The sequence below is a fragment of the Urocitellus parryii genome, unplaced genomic scaffold (assembly GCF_045843805.1).
Source record: "Urocitellus parryii isolate mUroPar1 unplaced genomic scaffold, mUroPar1.hap1 Scaffold_3059, whole genome shotgun sequence".
In the NCBI taxonomy this organism is placed as follows: Eukaryota; Metazoa; Chordata; class Mammalia; order Rodentia; family Sciuridae; genus Urocitellus; species Urocitellus parryii.
The window spans coordinates 36,249-55,302 of NW_027552831.1; the positions used below are offsets into that span (position 1 = coordinate 36,249).

At 37.4% G+C, this 19,054-nt stretch overlaps 1 pseudogene; it reads right to left on the reverse strand.

Annotated features, from left to right (window-relative positions):
• Nucleotides 1-619: 619 nt before the first annotated feature.
• LOC144251927 (cyclin-dependent kinase-like 3) lies at nt 620-13,468 on the reverse strand (annotated as a pseudogene).
• Between the last annotated feature and the right edge of the window lie 5,586 nt (nt 13,469-19,054).

The window sequence follows — 19,054 nt, forward strand, 5'->3', positions numbered from 1 at the left end:
GGTAGTATCATATATATGGATGAAACTGATGTGGCTATCTTTGTTTTTTTATAAAGTAAGGCCCAGTTCTTTAGTCTTAAGTAAATAATGTAATTTCAATATGTAAAAATTCATGAGAATTGGGATTTTGGTGCATCACCATTTGATTGATAGGAACAGTGGTTGTAAATCTTGGTTGCAAGTTGAGATATTCTTAAGTGTCAGAATGATAGCATAGGGAAAGTACAGGTGGGGGCATATGCATTAGTATTCTTATCAATAGAACAGAATAAGTATTAAGATATTTATATTGGTCAATTGTTGTAGTATGGTTTTTCTGTAAACTTGAAAACTTCATTTCTTCTTTGTAGGTATCATTTGAAAGCAAACTTGAAAAATATTTTGTCTCTGATACATAATTGTATAGTTCAGATCCTGTGAAATGAAGTGTGGCTATCATAGAGCAAAGAGTAAGGTGAACTGTAGGTAGCAGAATGGAAATCATTAGTCTATAGGAGATTTTGTCTTTAAGTGGTGATTATGAATGGATTGTTTTCAAACTGATAAACTTGACAAAGACCCTTATAAAATAAAATGGAATTAATAGCAAAAAAAAAAAAGACTGATTATTTGTATTTTAGATAGTTATTTTACATTAGACTGAGACCATGCTCCTTTTTGAGTCATTGAGAACAGTACAATTTAAAAATTACTATTTGCCAGTCTTTGCAAAGAGGGTGCCATTTTTCCAGGAAACAGGAAACTTGGTAGATCCTATTATAACACTGGCAGAGGGAGGTAAATGATTTAAAACCTTTGCAAAATGTAGAGACCAAAGATAAACAGAGGGGGCAGATCTCCAAAGGTATGGCTCAGCTTAAAGCAAGCATGGATATACCCTGAGACGTCTGCCTCTGTCTCCTGGTGCTGTAGCTATTTGACCAGAGGTTAAGCACAACAGCAGCTGCCAGCAGTACAGGTGCTCATAGGATCTTTATTACCTTTAGAAGTGTCCCTCTTCTTTGCCCCAATCTAGATCCAGAGGGCAGAGAATATCAGTATTAGGGGCAAAAAAGAGATGCCTTGGGAAGGCCAGGCAGATTCCCAAAATATACATACTTTCCATAAGAAGTATCTTTTAATACTAGTTCTGGAGCTCTATACCAGCGTGTGGCCACATAGTCTGTATAAATGTCCCCAGGAGCTGCTAGTGTTCGTGCAAAACCAAAATCACAGAGCTTAGTAATTCCTGACTGTGATACTAAAATATTCTCAGGTTTTATATCTCGGTGAATAATCTAAAAAACAAACAGAAGATGAAATACATTAAAATAAGGTTTCATTTTCTAGAAAATCTCTCAAAAATTACACTGAGAAAATCTAGTTAAGACAATGAATTTATTTCCTTAGCACATGTAAAAATATTTACATATTTTCAATTCTTACCTATCTATCACTTGAAAATTAAATAAAACCTGCCTAGCATGGTGTTTTATGCCTGTAATCTTAGCTACTTGGGAGGCTGAAGCAGGAGGATTGCAAGTTCAAAGCCAGCCTCTGCAACTTAGTGAGACCCTGTCTCAAAATAAAAAATAAAAAGAGTTGGGAATGTAGCTCAGTGGTAGAGTACACCTAGGTTCAATTCCCAGTACCAAAAAAGAAAGAAAGAGAGGGGGGGGGAGAGAGAGAGAGAGAGAGAGAGAGAGAGAGAGAGAGAAAGAAAGAAAGAAAGAAAGGAAGGAAGGAAGGAAGGAAGGAAGGAAGGAAGGAAGAAAGGAAGGAAGGAAGGAAGGATAGCCAGGATAGACATAATACTAAAAAGGTAAATCACATTTCTATAAGATCAAAAGCACTTATGAAATTTTAACTTTCCTTTATCCCCATGGCCCATTCCAGTTACTGTCCTTCTCATTTCTTTCACAGCTAACCCTCTTGAAGATATATTCTTATACTCTCTACCCAACTATTCATTATTCACTCTGAGTTCAACTTGTTTAGATTCCACATATAAGTGAAATCACATTATATTTATCCTGTGCCTTATTTCATTTTGGTTTTAATTCCATTTATTGGTTATTAAGAATAATGCTGCCGGGCTGGACCTGTAGCTCAGTGGTAGAGTGCTTGCCTTGCACATGCAAGGCTCTGGTTTCAATCCTCAGCACCACATAAAAGTAAATAAATGAAAAAAGATATTGTGTCCATCTACAACTAAAAAAAATATTTTAAAGAAGAATAATGTAGGCTGGGGTTGTTGCTCAGAGCGATTGCCTAGCATGTGTGAGGCACTGGGTTCGATTCTCAGCACTGCATATAAATAAAGTCCACTGACAACTAAAAAAATTTTTAAAAAACAATAATGCTGCAATAAACAAGAGAGTATAGATGTATCTTCGACATACTGATTTCATTTCCTTTGGATATATATTAGTGGTGTTGATAGAGCATATGAAAGTTTATTTTTTTTTTTTACTTATTTATTTTACTTCTGGGGATTGAATCCAGGGCTTTACACATGCTAGGCATGTACTCTATCCCTCAGCCCATAATTTCTATTTTTGGGGAACCACCATGCTGTTTTATATAATGTCTATACTAATTTGCATTCCCACCAACATTGTGCAAAGGTTCTCTTCTTTTCTTTTTTCCTCATACTAGGGATTGGACCCAGAGGGTGCTCTACCACTGAGCTACTGTCCCCTCCTTCCCACCTTTTTAAATTTTGAAATAGTCTAAGTTCCCAAGATTGGTCTTGAAATTATGACACTCATGCCTCAGCTTCTAGAGTAGCTGGGATTACAGACATGCTACACTGAGCCTGGTTGTATGACTTTTTTTTTTTTTCCTTTTACTGGGTATTGAACGCAGGGTGCTTAATCAGTGAGCCATATCCACGGCCCTTTTTTATTTTTTATTTTGAGACAGGGTCTCGATAAGTTGCTCAGGGCCTCACTATAATTGTTGAGGCTGGCTATGAACTTGCAATCCTCCTGCCTCAGCCTCCTGAGCTGCTGGAATTATAGGACCACTGGGATTAAAGGCAAGTGCTACCGAGCCTGGCTGAGAAATATCTGTTTATATCCTTTGTCCATTTTTAAATCAGTTTATCTGTTGCATTGTTTAAATTCTTTACATATTTTGAATGTTAAGTCAACATCAGAGGTATTATTTTCAAACATTTCTCCCCTTCTGTGGGTTGTCTCTTCACTCTGCAGGTTGTTTCTTTGGTTAAGAAATTAAACTGAAAGAAGGCTTTTAGTTTAATGTAATTCCATTTGTCTATTTTTGCTTTTGCTGCATGTGCTTTTGGAGACATATATCTCAGCCCAGATCAGTGTCATGGAGTCTCCTCCTACTTTTTCTTCTAGTAAAGAAAATTTTAGTTTCAGGTCTTATATTTAAATTTTTAGTCAACTTTGAGTTGATTTTATATATGGTTCATCTACTCATAAGCTTTAGTAACTATCCATACATTAATGATTTCTACATTTCTGTTTCTCACCAAGATCTCTCTCTCTTACTTTCCAGGAGTGAAAGTCCACAAGAAATCCCACAAGACTGACCACAGGCCCCTCAAATTCAGCAAATCCAAAGCTAAATGCATCTCCTTCTCCCCTAAACCTACTCATTCTCAATAATACATTATTTCAATGAGTGGAGCCACCACTGACCCCATGGCTCAGGCCAAAAACCAAGGCCTTTTTCCCATCCTTCACACTATTACAATCTTCCTAGCTCAAATCTCCTCAGCTCTCTCACCAAAACTACACAACTATCAATTGCTCTTCCTGAATCCATTCTGATCCCTTCCACTCTACATCCACAACGAAGTCACAGTACTATTCTAAAATCACATGTGTGATCATATCACTTCTCTGTTTGTCACCCTTTAAGGATTCCCCATCCCATAGGATAAATATCAAACTCCAAAAATTGGCTTGAAAGGACTTATAAGATTTGGCCCCTGCCTACCTTCTCAACCTCCCCTCCCTTGTCCATAGAATATTAGTTTCCAAATTTGCCAGAGCCAATATTAATTTCCCAGTCTCTATGCATTTGTTGATGTTGTTCCAGTTGCCTGGCCAACCATTTTCTTGGATATAAGCTTAAATGTTTATTCTTCCATACATTCACATCATGTGTACTTCCCCTTTCACAATATTTATCATGCTGAACTGTCAATTATTTACTTGTCTGAAACTCCCAGTGTACTGTAAATTACATGAGGGCAAGATACATGCTTTGTTCAAGCAATATTCTCAGTGTCCAATGTAATGCCTACAGCAAAGAAGGCATTTAAATTTAATCAGATGAATGATACAGACATACACTCATCATCTGCAAAGTGTAATAGCATGAGTGAAAATGTCTCAGTATTAGAAATCTGAGATCTTTCAAAGTTCATACAAACTACTGCCATAAATCTTTGGAAGTTGCTCTTGTTTGGCCTCAGTCTTCCTCCATAAATAGCCAAAATAACTAAATAAATAACTTAGGGTAAGCCTTTCTAATTGAGCTTCCTTAAGGTTGTATCTGTCAAACTACATTAATCCTTTTTTATTTCCACAGTTGTTATTGAGTTCCTGCTATATGCCAGTCACTATGTCAAGGTCTGAGTATATAATGTGCATGAAAATAGAAATAAATAAGCACATTATGATACTACTTCACATATTCTGCCCACCACATACCCATCAAACACCTTAATGTTATAAACATGGGGCATGAAGAGTCTCTCATTCCATTCCTTAACATTCTCAGTCTTTTCAGCAACCAACACTATTACTACAGGGAGAATATTATTAGAAACCAAACACTCTCTGAATTCTGACTTTTACAATTCTGGAATTTTTAAAGTTTTTTTTTAGTTGTTGACTGACCTTTATTTTATTCATTTATTATTTGTATGTGATATTGGGATTTGAACCCAGTGCCTCACACAGGCAAGCGCTCTGCCACTGAGCCACAACTCCAGCCCTACAATTCTGTTTTGAAGCATCTTCCTTGATCTTTCATCATAATATAGAGACTTCCATAAAAGCAATTTCTCTTCATTTGTTTAGATGATCTTTAATATTTCTTATCAATGTTTAGTTTTCACTGTACAAGTTTTGAACATCTTTTGTCAAATTTTCCCTATTATTTCGTATTTTGTAAATGATATTTGTAAATTTGAATTTCTGATTGTTACTAATATATAGAAATACAACTGATTTTGGTATGTTGATCTTGAATTCCTCAACCTTGATAAATTCACTTAATAGTTGTTAGCTTTGTTGTATATTTTATAGGATTTTGTACATAGATAATTGCACTATGAATAAAGAAAATTAACCCTCCACACACAAAAGATGCCATTTTACACCTACTAGAATAGCAACAATTAAAAAGTCAATAATAAGCCAGGTGCAGTGGCATACACCTATAATCTCAGTGATTCCAAAGGCTGAGGCATGAGGACAGCAAGTTCAAGGCCAACCTCTACCTCTGCAACTTTTTAATATTTATTTAGTTGCAGATGAATACACAGTATCTTTATTTATTTTTATATGGTGGTGAGGATTGAACCCAGTGCCTCACACATGTGAGGCAAGCACTTTACCACTAAGCTACAGCCTCAGCCCCTACTTCTGCAACTTAATGAAGTCCTAAGCAACTTAGATCCTGGGCCCCCCAACAAAAAATGAAGAAGGCTGGAGATGTAGCTCAGTAGTAAAGTGTCCCTGGGTACAATCCCTAGTACCATAAATAAATAAATAAATACATACATACATACATACATACAATAATAGGGCTGGGGGTAATGGCCAGTGGTAAAGCACCTAACACGCACAAGCCCCTGGGTTAGATTTCTAGAGTGCATGCACACACACACAATGACATTAACAAATATTGGGGCGTCAGTGGAAGAAATGGAACCCATTGCTGGTGGGAATTCAAAATGATAGTCACTTTGGAAAACAATTTGGTCGTCTCTTTAAAAACAACACAGGAAAAACCAAAGGCAGAATGTTTTCTCTGATATGTGGATGCTAATTCACAATGTGGAGGGGACACTAGAGAAGAATAGAGTTGCTTTAGTTTAAGTAGCGGGGAGTGAAGGGAGGGGAAGTGTATCAGAAAAGGATTACCCTATGTACATATATGACTACAGGACTGCTGTGATTCTACATCATGTACAAACATAAGAATGAGAAATTATACTCCATTTATGTATGATGTGTCAGTACATTCTATTGTCATGTACAACTAATTAGAACAAACTTTAAAAAAGAAAATAGTAAAAGATTGTGGTTTAAGAATAATACAAACAATTGTAATTTAAATTTAAAAAAAATTTTAAAAAATACAGGCTGGATGTGGTGGCACATACCTGTGATCCTAGTAATTCAGAAAGCTGAGGCAGCAGGATTTCAAGTCCAAGGGCAGCCTCAGCTCAAAATAAAATATAAAATTAAGAGGGCTGGGGTTACAGCTAAGTGGTAAAGTCCCCTTAGGTGCTTAATTCCCAGTACAAACAAATAAAACAACAATAACAACAATCTCAAATAAAAATAAATAAAACTAACCATGTGATCCATCTTGGATATACACCCATGAAAATTAAAAATGTACATCCATACAAAGACTACACATGAATTTTCAGAGCAATATTATCTATAAGAGCCCCAAATCGGAAACAATCCATATGTCTATCCACTGGTGTATGGATAAACAAATGTGGTATATCCATAAAATGGAATATCATTCAGCAATTAAAAAGAAATGAAGTAGCAATGCATACAACAAAGATGAATTTCAAAAATTTATGGTAAGTGAAGGAAACCATATGATAAAGGCCACATATTATATCATTTCATTTATAATAAATATCTTAAAAGGTGTATCTCTAGCCAAAAGGTAGATTCTTGGCTGCCTGGAATGGGGGTAGATATTAGGGTTGAGTGAAATGAGCAAGAGGAATCTTTTTGGAGTGGTGAAAATATTTTATAATAGGACTGTGGTGATATTTGCAGGACTTCATATTAATTAACTTTAAAAAGCCTGTCTGCTTGGTAACTAACCTCTAAGCTAACTGAACAGAGATTTCAGAGGACATACATGACAAAGAATATAGACTTCAAAGAATTAGTTCAGGAATGCAACTAAACAAATAGTCACAGCCACTACAACAAACCCTGAGCGAGATGGGAAACTCTAATTTCCAAAGTAACCACAGTATATTATTTAAAACGTCCTGCTTTCAACATTAAATTTATTAATCATGCAAAGAAGTAAGTATGATCCATCCTATAGTTTGGCTTATTATGAAGCACTTACATTATTATTGTGAAGATATTCAATTGCTCGAAGGATCTAGAAGAGGTATTTTCTAAGTCGTTTACTCTCTAGTCCATGACAATAATATTGTAATTCATCTAATACTGTGTGGTCAATAAATTCAAATACCAAATGAATTTTCTTTTTCTGTCTAAAAACTTCAATCAGATTGACCAGGTTTTCATGACGAAATTGCTATTGACAAAAGAAACAGACTTTTAATAAATTATTTCAAATATGGTAACATGTACATACAATATCTATGTAACTTTTAAATATTCTCAGCTTCTTTTCCTCCATGTATTTCAAAAAAATTTCTCAAGTGACTAGTTTCAATTCTTATTTTAAGAAAAATTTTAAGGTATTTCATGATAACTATTTATAGAATTTACATCAAGTTGGCATTTGATTATTTATTTTAAAAATTTAGAAACAATGTACTATAATGAAACTTAGTATGCTGAGAAATGTCTTCAAATTTTTAAACTTGATTTATGGTTAAATTTAACATATGACACTTAGGTTGTTATGTTTTCTGATTGTTTTGTTGTTATAGTTTTGAACTGGGGAACCAGTTCAGGGCCTTGCACAAGCTAAGCACACACTCTACCACTGAGCTATATCTCCGCCCCCAAGGTCCTTATATTTTCAAATAAGGATGGATTTCAACACCATTAAGTAAGTAATCTGAATTTATGCAAATTAATTATTTTCTAATTTGAGTCTTAAACTCTAGAGAGTAAATCCATTAATTTCAGGGGAAATTATAAATTTTTCAGAGTGCAAAATATTAAACTATCTAGAAAACCTTCAGATATAAGAGATATCAATTTATAACCACAGGGACTTTACAAAAATATGCAATCATGTGTGGTAATTCTTGTTCATTGTCTAGACTATGAAGCACAAAACAGCTTTTGTAATGGTACAACTAATTGTGGAAATAGTTTTAAAATATATTGTCAAAAATGGCATGTAAATCAGGTACAGTAGAGGACACCTGTAATCCCAGCTACTTGGGAGGTAGAGGCAGAAGGATCTCAAGTTCAAGCCAGACTGGGTAATTGCCAGACCTTGGGTCAACCCCCAGTTAAAAAAAAAAAAAGTGTGTATCAGCTCAGAAAATAAATATTAAAAAATTAACTTTAATATATTTTTTACATTGACCTTATTACAATCAATTCTGAAATATTTAACCATTGTTTCAAGTTACCAAAAATATTTATTCATTTGGCTAAAAATTAAAGGGTATATTTTCATTATTGTATTCATTAGAAAACTATACTTTTGGTTTTTAAAATTTGCCTTTATTCAATTTTTCTTCATATCTTCGTATTACAGAGACCAAAATCTTTGAAACATGACTAACAGAAAAACATGCCAAAATATAATACCAGATTCCTTTCCTGTTTTTGCTCCCAATTTCCCTGGTTGGAAAGATGCCAGAGTAATGCAGCAATGAAAGAACTGACTGCTTCTGGACACAAGAACATTAATCCCTTACCTAAGGAAAATTACCGGCTTCCTGTCTATATTTTAAAGGCAAAAGCAATGAAAACAGTGAAATATTAACATGAGCTAATAAGAATTAGGGAAGATTCATCCAGAATCAGATACCTTCTCAAATATCTTTTTTTTTTTTTTTGGTATTAGGTATTAAACCCAGGGATATTTACCAGAGTTATATCCCCAGTCCTTTAATTTTTTTTTAAACTGTGAAACAACAGGGTCTTGGTAAGTTGCTGAGGTTGGCCTCAAACTCGAGATCCTCCTGCTTCAGTATTCCCAGTTGCTGGAATTAGAAGTTTGCACCATGCCCAGTGTCTATCAGAATAAAAACAAGAAACACCTAGAAATGCTTCATTACTCCTTTTCAAGTTGTTTAATTTTATTTTTCTCCATTACTAGACAACATTTCTACAAACATGCTAATTATCTATAATTTATTTACTAAAATTCTAACAGATAAAACTTTAGTTCAAATTAACTCATTTTAGTAATAGTTTTAGATTTAACCCTCCAAGAAATCTTAGTTGAATTAATTACAGCTGATTAAAAATCCTATAAGACAATTAAATAGTTAAGGTGTCTTAACCACGCAGGGTGGTGCATGCCTGTAATCCCAGCTGCTTGGGAGGCTGAGGCAGGAGGATCTTGAGTTCAAAGCCAGCCTCAGCAAAAATGAGGTGCTAAGCAATTTAGTGAGATCCTGTCTCTAAATAAATTTCAAAATAGGGCTGGGGGAAAAAAAAAGTTAAGGTATCTTTAAATAATTTGCATAATAGTTGTAACATTAAAAATACATTTTTCCTCTCCATGTCTTGCCACATATTGGTTATTCTTTTTAAACTATAAAGTAGAAAAAATAATCAGCTTAACTGCAACAAAGTTAAAAAACAAGAAGGCAGGTACAGTGGCCCAAAAGTGTAATCCAGCTACTTGAGAGGCTAAGGCAGAAGGATCCAAGTTTGAGGCCAGCCTGTGCAAACCAGCAAGACCCTGCTTCAAAATAAAATAAATAATAAATAAATAAATAAGGAATTCATGTATACCTAAAAAAGAAGAAATTTTTAAAAAGTGAAGAGAAGGAGGCTGTGTGTGTGTGTGTGTGTGTGTGTGTGTGTGTGTGTGTTTTTAAAAGTGAAGAGAAAAACAAAACAAAGGAACTAGGGATGTAGCTCAGTGGTACTTGCCTAACAGGTGTGAGATCCTGTGTTCAATCTCCAGTACTGACGGAAAAACAAAACCCCTTCACTTTCCACATCTTACAAAATCAAGTTTTGATTCTGTCCTTAACTTAAATGACAAGAGTTTAGAATCTACTACACTAATCTCAACTCTAATTCTGCACAGGAATCTGCATAGGCAAATGCCTCTATTCTTTTTTCTTTCTATTCTTGCTCTTTGTCAATTGTCCATTAGCCTTTCTAAGTTTATGCTGTTTCCCAACTTGAAACTCAATAGTTTCATCCCTCTTATATAAATCCTACACATCCTTTAAAACCAAATGTGTGCCATTTCCTCCAAGAAACTTTCCCTGCCCAATAGAATTTTGTGGCAATCACTTGGCATTTATTATGAGCCAATTTTTATTTAGTGTTAGTCTTATATACTCTCCTTTCTGATTAAATTATGAGTCATCGAGGAAATAACCACCTTTTACCCCTGTATAGTCTCAGCACCTAGCACAATTTCTTGCACAGACTTTTTTTTATTAAGCATTAAACTTCGATATTTCTAACTATTCACAAATATTTACATAACTGTTACATTATACAGAAGCACATACATTTTGTAGTACTATAAAATTACAAAGTGTAAGCAATAAGGTTGGTTTTTCTGTTGAATGGGTTAACTCAACTATTTTAAATTTTTTATTTCATAACAATTTTTCTTTTGACTTACACAGCAATTAAGGCAAAAGAAGCAAACCTTTAGAAACTTTATCTCTCTCGTTGCAATTTTGTTGATAGATTTTTCTGGTTTCTCATAGAATATCTTAATGGCCACTATCTGCCCAGTATCCTTACGTTTACATTTCATTACTGTTCCGTAACTTCCCTCTCCCACTTTTCCAAGGGTTTCATACATCTCCATTTTCAAAGCCTGGTTTCTATTTCTTCATAGAAATAAAGAAAGAAAATGGAAAATGTTAAACGTTTACACTTTTATTTATTCAAGCTGGATAATGTATAGACCTAGTAAGCCCCCACTTTCAAATACGGAAACGGAATAGTAATCTTTTCCACAAAGCCCGTGTGCCTCTGGGAATTATGCCTCCTCGGCTTCAATCCTCACCAGACTTGAGGGGTCCTCCCGTTTTCTCGGTCATTCCCATCAACTTTGAGATTCCCTCACTACTTGTCACCATGTGTCAAGCGCGGGGTCCCCACACTTCCTGCTAGGGGCAAATAAGGGATTCCCGCACCAGTGCAGTCGTCCACACAACATGCCACGGGTCCTACCAAAGCCTCCTTCCCGCCCACTCCTCAACCCGCGTCCCGGAATCCCGGACCGGTGTTGCGCCCCTCGCCGGCTGTCGACTTTGTTCCGGCAGCCGCCGCCTCCTCAGCCCATTCTGTAATCCCACTGGCCCGGCTCCGCGCAGCCCCAGCCAGGCAAGGGACACCGCCCCTACTTTACCGGTTAACTTCCACAGCCCTAGGTCGGCGGCTACCATGGCAACGGTGTGGGGCGGGGAGGGCGCTCCAGCCCTAGTACGCAAGACCGGAATAACTGTGGGGTGCCGACCCGGAAACAGAAGCTTGTGAAAAGTGGAAACGTGCATGGAGGTGGGGGAGGGAAATACAGCTTACTGTCGCAGTTGGAGAGTCCTCAAAGGTTGGTTTTGACCCGGGAACCGGAGCGTCCACATTTTGGCTGCAGCGTAAGTGACTGCAAATATTTAGGGAAGGGAAGCCGAGGTGAAAACTTTCCCGACCTGCGTCGCAGATGTGCCCCGGTCGGAGAATACCAGCTGCTTCTTCTGGGTCCTAAAAGGGTATCTGTGGTAATTAAACAGACAGCTTGTAAAATCATATTTCCAAAGTTTTGTGTGGTACAGTTTCGCCAACTGCATTAATATTCCCATGTAGGAGTGTCAACAGTTGACATCCATCCTCAAAACGTGGATAAGATGGTTCTTTAACCAAGAACTTTCCTTGGTCTGTGGGTATAGCTAGCTCAGTGTCAGAACGCGTAATTAGCACGCGCCGAGGCCCCGGCTATCTACTGTTTGCCTTCTAAATTTTTCCAAATCTTATAATCTCTCCCTTACTACACGTGAGAACTCTAAAAGGTACTCTTTAGAAAAACAATTCTAAGGGTCCTATCATATAAGATGCACTGGGGCGCTGGGCGTGGCGTGGGGAGGAGCCAGTGCCTAATTGTTTTAAGAAGTAGACCGCTTTAATTCTAGTGACAGCCTTCAGTGAGTAAAAAGTATATCATGAAGCAAGTGCCCCGGGTTGTGCTGTCTTTATGGGAGCTGTAATTTCGTAGTTCTGTAAAGTGTTGAATATAAATAGTTATGCTTCCTCTAAATAACAGGACAGACATTATTTTCCACTAATTGTAATCTATTGGTTCCCATCCAAGCATCTACATACCTGGAGAGCTTTTGAAAAGGCCCCAGATATTCTGATTTAATGGGTAAAGAAATTAGTATTTTTAAGTCTTCCTAAGTTTTTGTACGCTGTTGCTGTAGTTTACATGAAGGAGAAATACTCATCGTTTTTGCCACCCAAAATATTCAGAATTGTCTGTTTTCCAAAATTTACTCAACCATATTGTAAAATAATTTCTAGCTAGACACCATGGCATAGACCTGTACTTCCAGTTACTAAGGAGGGTGAGGCAGTAGGATCACAAATTTGAGGCCAATCTGGGCAATTTAGCCAGACCCAAGGCCCTGGCTTCAATCCAACAAAATAATAATTTCTGTGTATAAATAAGAATGTAATAGATGAGTCGAGCACAGTGGTGCTCCTATATAATCCCAGTGAATGAGAAGGCAGGAGGATCACAATTTTGAGGCCAGCTTCTGCAGTTTTGTGGGACTTTGCCTTCAAAAAAGCTGGAGATATAGCCCAATGGTAGAGGGCCCCTGGGTTTAATCCCCAGTACTGCAAAAAATGAAAAGTTACAGTGAATTGAGATTAGTATATTTATTCAATATTTGTTGTGGTTAAGTTAAATAAAGTATGAACCAGACTCAGTTCCTGAACTACAAAATTACTACAGTATATAATTAGAGCTTTAAGACTATTCTTTCCACAAATAGGTTTTGGCAGGCCTGGTGACCAAGATAGAGTGTGATTCTTGACTCTTTTGGGGGGGATGGGATTACCAGAGACCGAATTCAGGTGCACACTGAGCCACATCCCCAGCCCTATTTTTATTTTATTTAGAGACAGGGTCTCATTGAGTTGCTTAGCACCTTGTTTTTGCTGAGGCTACCTTTGAACTCTGTATCCTCCGGCCTCAGCCTCCTGAGACGTTGGGATTACAGGCATGTGCCACTGTGGCTGGCTTCCAGTGTGATTTTTGCAACTACTGCCATCAGACTTCAAGAACCACATTTACTGATTGATATAACTGTTTTTGATCTTTTTGAAAATTATAAATTCCCAGTTTTATAAAGTTATAAATTGTTAGATATAAAACATGACTTTTTTGGGGGGAGGGGGTTACTGGGGATTAAAGGGGGGTTGTGCCCTTTACCGCTCAGCTATATCCCCAGCCCTTTTAAAAAATTTTTTATTTTGAGATGGTCTTGCTAAATTGCTGAGGCTGGCCTCAAATCTGTGATCCTCCTGACTCAGCCAACAAAGTTACTGCAATTACAGGCTTGCACTGAAAGACCCCAGCCCAACAACTTCAGGCCTAGTTGCAAAACCACCAAGGCATGTCACAAACCTATGCAGGCACCAGAGGTATTTTTCAGATAATTAGTTAGGTGTAACCGGTTGGGAAAGGACAAAGGACCAGGTCCCTAGGCATGCCTGAATGAGCAGGAACAGGAGGACCAGAGTGCAAATATGTAGCTTTTATGTGGTTCTTTTTTAGTAACATACAGTGAAAAACAACTTTGCCCTTTAGGTAATCTATATGCTGGGTTTAAAATTAACCAATAAGAAACCTATTGTTTCCCCCCGCGCGAAAACTGCCCCTTTACCCTATAAAAATCTCTGTATCCCCAAGCCCGGTGTGCCAGCTCACCAAAGCTCCGGCTGAGGTTCTGCTGGGCACCCGCAGGCGCCTGTGTCCCCCAATAAATCCCTCTTGCTTTTTGCAGCCAGTGTTTTGTGTGATTCTCCTTGGACAGGGAAACGGGGGGGGGGGTCTTTTCATTTGGAGGTTCCACCGAGATAAATATCAGCCCCTCCCCCATCCCGTCCGGATCCCTGCCCAAGGACCACCTGGCATCACTGGGAGGTAAGCTGGCCAGCTCATGTCGTGTCTGTTGTGTTGTCTGGTGTCACTTTTATGTCTGTAATGTTTGCAACTCTTGGCTGATACTTTGTTTCTATGCGCTGCATCTGTACGATTACGCGTAGTCGCTCTGTATTCTGGGCAGCTTGAGAAGGAGTTGACGAACTCGGACTTCTCCCCTGCCACCCTGGGAGACGTCCCAGGGATTTTTGTAGGCAACGGTGGAGCTCCCGCTCCATCTAAGCCATCTGTAGGCAACGGTGGAGCTCCCGCTCCATTTAAGCCATCTGTAGGCAACGGTGGAGCTCCTGCTCCATCTAAGCCATCTGTATCTGTAGGCAATGGTGGAACTTTCGCTCTACCAAAGCCATCTGTTTGGAAGTTGCGCAGCACTCTTTCTCTTTGGTCTGATTGCAGTGTTATTGTGGTTATTATTTCTGTCTCTGTATTCAATCCCTTCATCTGAAACTAACATGGGACAATCAATTACGATCCCTTTGAGTCTCACCCTCAACCATTAGCAAGAGAACTAATCTCCCAATCTGGTGTTGTCAGACCCAATCTGAGGGGGATGCTCCCCCAATTCGCTTGTCTGAAGGGAAGGCCCCAGTCGGCTTGGGGCCAGCACCCACTTTCATTGTTTCAGTTTGAATCTGGAAAGGGAATCTATGTCTTTGTGGGTGTCTCCGTGTGTCTCTGTTAAGTGTGATGGCATTGTTTTAGTTTGACCAATGCAGAGTCCCAAATTCCAATCTGCCTTAGAGGTGTGGAGATAACTTTAGCTAGATTTTAACCTAAATTGTGAGCAAGATTAGGGAAGCAGTGTTTTCTTTTCTTCCTGTAGTTGGCCTGAGTGCACCCGCCGCAATTAAGAAATGCCTGCTGGGGATCAAAGAACTTTGATATCTCGCTTTAACTTTTCTCAAAACCCTGTCCTCATTATTAAATTAGCATTAATTGGCTTCGGGGATGGGAGCCAAACTTTCAGTCATAAATTCTGTCCCAGACTGAGATTCTACACTGAGGTAAGTGCATGCACCCCATGTCTGTTTGAGGTGCATCTTTCTCTCTCTTTCTTTCTGGAGGATAAGGTGGGCACCCGACGGCTACTTAAACGCAATTAGTGCAGCCGCCACTCTTCAAGACTCGGGTGAAAGGTTTCTCGGCCTAAGCAGCTCTCAATCACCTGTTCAGTACAGAGCAGGCATGTTGGGTTCTGCCAAAGCCGTTTCCAACTTTTCTGTCTGGGCCCGGAGAGCAATTGGCGTGAGTACACAGTGTCCCTAATCCCGATCTGCCTCGGATGCGTGGAGGTGGAGGAAAGAGTTTGGAACAACTGAGGAATTCCGGTCTGGGCTACTCTCAGACGAATTCTTAAGGTTCCTTTCTCTTGAGCCCCCTTCCGACAGCCCTCAGGGGTATCTAGGGTGATCGGTAGATGAATGGCACTGAGGGAAAGCCCCAATCACATTTGCCTCCGTATGGGCCATGCAACACTCCCAACCCCGCATCCATTCCTCCTGGATGCTTCCCTTCCTTCGCAGGTCAGAAATGTTAGCAATTCAGGTTGTAGGAGTAAGAAAGACATGAGATAATTAGTAAAATCTGCCCAGGTTCTCTAAGGTACATAGGTAACTTTCAATAGTCTGTTTTAGCCACTAATAAAAGTCATGATTAAATGGAAGTTCAAAACCTAGGAGAGATTTTTTTCCCTTATCTGGTCTGTTTTAAGGTTATTATAGATTGTTTCTTGGGGATAATCTAAGTTAAATGTGTGTCTAACAAAAATTAATTTTTTTATTGTAACAATCTGGTATCTGAATGGGTTTCTAAAGTATTGCACTATCTTGCAGTTAAAAGTTAGGGTTAGGTAATTGTTTAGTTTGTGATTTCAGATAATTCATGCCAGAGAACTTAAATACTTAGAATAGAAAATTAAAAAAACTCTACTTCCAAGCTGGCAAGTGACTCCCAATCATTCAGTTTTATTTTTTATCAGTTTTTAAATTGGGTAGCCTAAGGAGATTTCACTAGGTATACAGTGCATTGATTTAGGTAAAGATAGTAAATTATGATTTGGTATCTGTTTCTCTCTGTGTAAAATTTTAAAAAAAGTGTTAAATTAAAACGTTGGTCTGGCTTATTGGAATGACATTAATTAGCAACAGTCTTGGGAATTTTCAAAGCTTAATTTTGATATACATGGTGGTGTGTGGTTCTCTTTTAAAATTTTTCAGGCGATTTAATGTAACCTAATATTACTTTAAAAACTTCAGAACAAAGAAAGTAGCTTAATGATCCTAAAGAAACTCCTTCTGATGGTGTCTTTTATATTATCAAGAAAGATCCTATTTTCAGTTTTGTGTGAGCAAATTTTTCTAATGTAAAAAGATAAATTGTGACTTATGGTTAAAATACCTTAGGCATAAAGTTTCTGCTCAGAATTCCGGTTTTCCAGTTCCTTCCAGACCTCAGCCAGGGTTTAAGCTGATATGCAAACAGAAGCAGCTTGGAGCTCAGGCCCAAGGAAAAAAAAAAAGGGGTAAAAGTGTCTTTTTATGGGAACTCAAACCAGATTAAACCAAAGAGTAAATTGTATGGCATTTACTAATTACTGGCCGGTCAATTTTTCTAGGACTTTTGCCTTTTCTTAGATTCTATATTTTTTTTTGAGCTCATGATTTTGTTCCTACAGACAAGTTAATGTTTTTCTGATAAGTTCTATTTTTGATCAACTGGAGTTTTTTGAAACATTACAATGGAGATCTCATTTTCGAAAAGCTACAAGGCCTTCACTATTATGTGTGCACACTCTTGTTATGTGTTGTATGTCTGTATGTGTGTATGTCCATATATCCTGCAGTGATATGACAAATTGACAAATGAGGAGCGCTCATAAAAAAAAAAAATTTAAAAATGAATCCAAATATCTTTGATTCACGTGATTCAAATGGTTCAATTTAAATTGGGTAAACAGATGAAAGTAAAGATGTCTTTGAAATTAAGCTTATAAGTTTTCCTAGGTGTTCAAAAAGGCCCTAATAAAATGTTGATGTCTATGAAATAATCTGCTTAGATTCAAAGGTTTACAGGTATTGTTTCAAAATGTGAACAAAAGGAGGTTAACAGATAAAAAGAAAAACTAAAAGGTTCTAGATTTCTGGATAAGAGTCTATATGGTTAAATAATTAAAAAGTTTAAGTAAATGATATAAAAAAGGTCTGTGTAAGTTTTTGAGCAAGTAATCTTAAAGAAATTAAACAACTGGTTAAACAAGTGCTGTTGTTTTAGAGAATTGTGCTATGTTATTTCTTAAAAAGCTAAACTTGGTTAATATAAAACATCAATGTAATTGGTGCCATTAATGTGTTCATATCTTCCAGGTATACAAGTCTGTAAGGCAGAAGCTTTAGAAAGAGCATTATATCAAACTGGTGTTCTAAAATTGTATGGTAATTTTAGGCTTAAAAAAAAAACATGTTAAAAATTTATTTATACCATTTGTGTTCTGTAACTGTACTTATTATCAATAAGTTATGTAAAGTTCCATACATTTAAATGTATTTTTAAGTTAATGAGAGCCTGATCAATGTAAAGGTTTTATTGCAAAACACAAAAGTACTTTGCTACTTTTCTACAAAAAGTTAAAAGCTTTCAGCCTTTCTTTAATTCGTGTTTTAGATGTGATATTATGTTGTGTTAGCTAATATTCATGTAAATTTGAGCAACAATTTATGTAGACTTTGTAAAATGATGTCTACAAAACAAAGATCAGCTTCAGAACTATAATATTTAAGACTTATGATGAGCCCCGCCTTACTTGAGATAAGGCTCTATGTCCCATCTCATGTAAAAGTGACTATGAAAGAAGTAGGCCAGATTTCAGTACATTTAAGGTTGTGTCCAAAAGTTGGTTTTTGTCACGATTGCCAGGACCTCAAACAGGGAATTATAATGTATAACTCTGCCAAAATTCAAGGTAGCTATTACATAAACTAAATATGTTTTTATCCTAGTTAGTTTTGTTTTGTAGTTTGCTTTTAGATGGTCTAAGGATTGCCTGTTAATGTTTTAAAGAGGTACTGCTTTAAAAACTCACAACCTGGGTTAACTTAAGATAAGGAGTTATCACCTACAGGATAGAGAGATAGGTACTAAAGCCCAGTACTTAGTATAAGGCTGTTAAAACTTATTTGCTAGATGTTTAAGATTAAGTTTTAAAATTAAAGTTAAATTAAAGGGCCAAGAAAACCAATATTTGGCTCTTGCCCTCTGAGTCAGTCTGAATCAGGGATAGGGTACTTCTCCAAAGAGCTCTGCAACTCTAGGCCACATAACCTCCTGATCAGGGAGATTAATGAGACCAGTGGAGGACAGAAAGCCGATCAGTGCATTTGCTGTGAAGAGGAGGGTCATCAGAAAAGGGAGACATCCCTGATGCTTCCGAGGGAAGCCACGTGGTCAAGCAAGGCCTGGACCCATCCCAGCGCAAATGGCACTAGCAGAACTGAGAAGCTGCTGTGAAGTTCCCGAGGACTCCCAGAGAAATTCAGCTGACTCTTATAGAAACAGAAGTCAGTTTGACTTGCTTCATCTTAAACACTTAGCAAAGACAGTCAAAGCCAAAACATAGCTGTTCCTGTGCATTTTAAATAATAATAATAGTTAAATGTAACTTCCATAGATAAGTAAACTATAACTATCAAAAGGAACTGCCAGAATAGTTCTTAGTTTAAGGCCCACAGATATTTCTGACCTACACAGGTAGGCTTGGTGTTTGCTAGTATGGTTATCCAGCCCTAAGTAACAGAATTAGATTTCT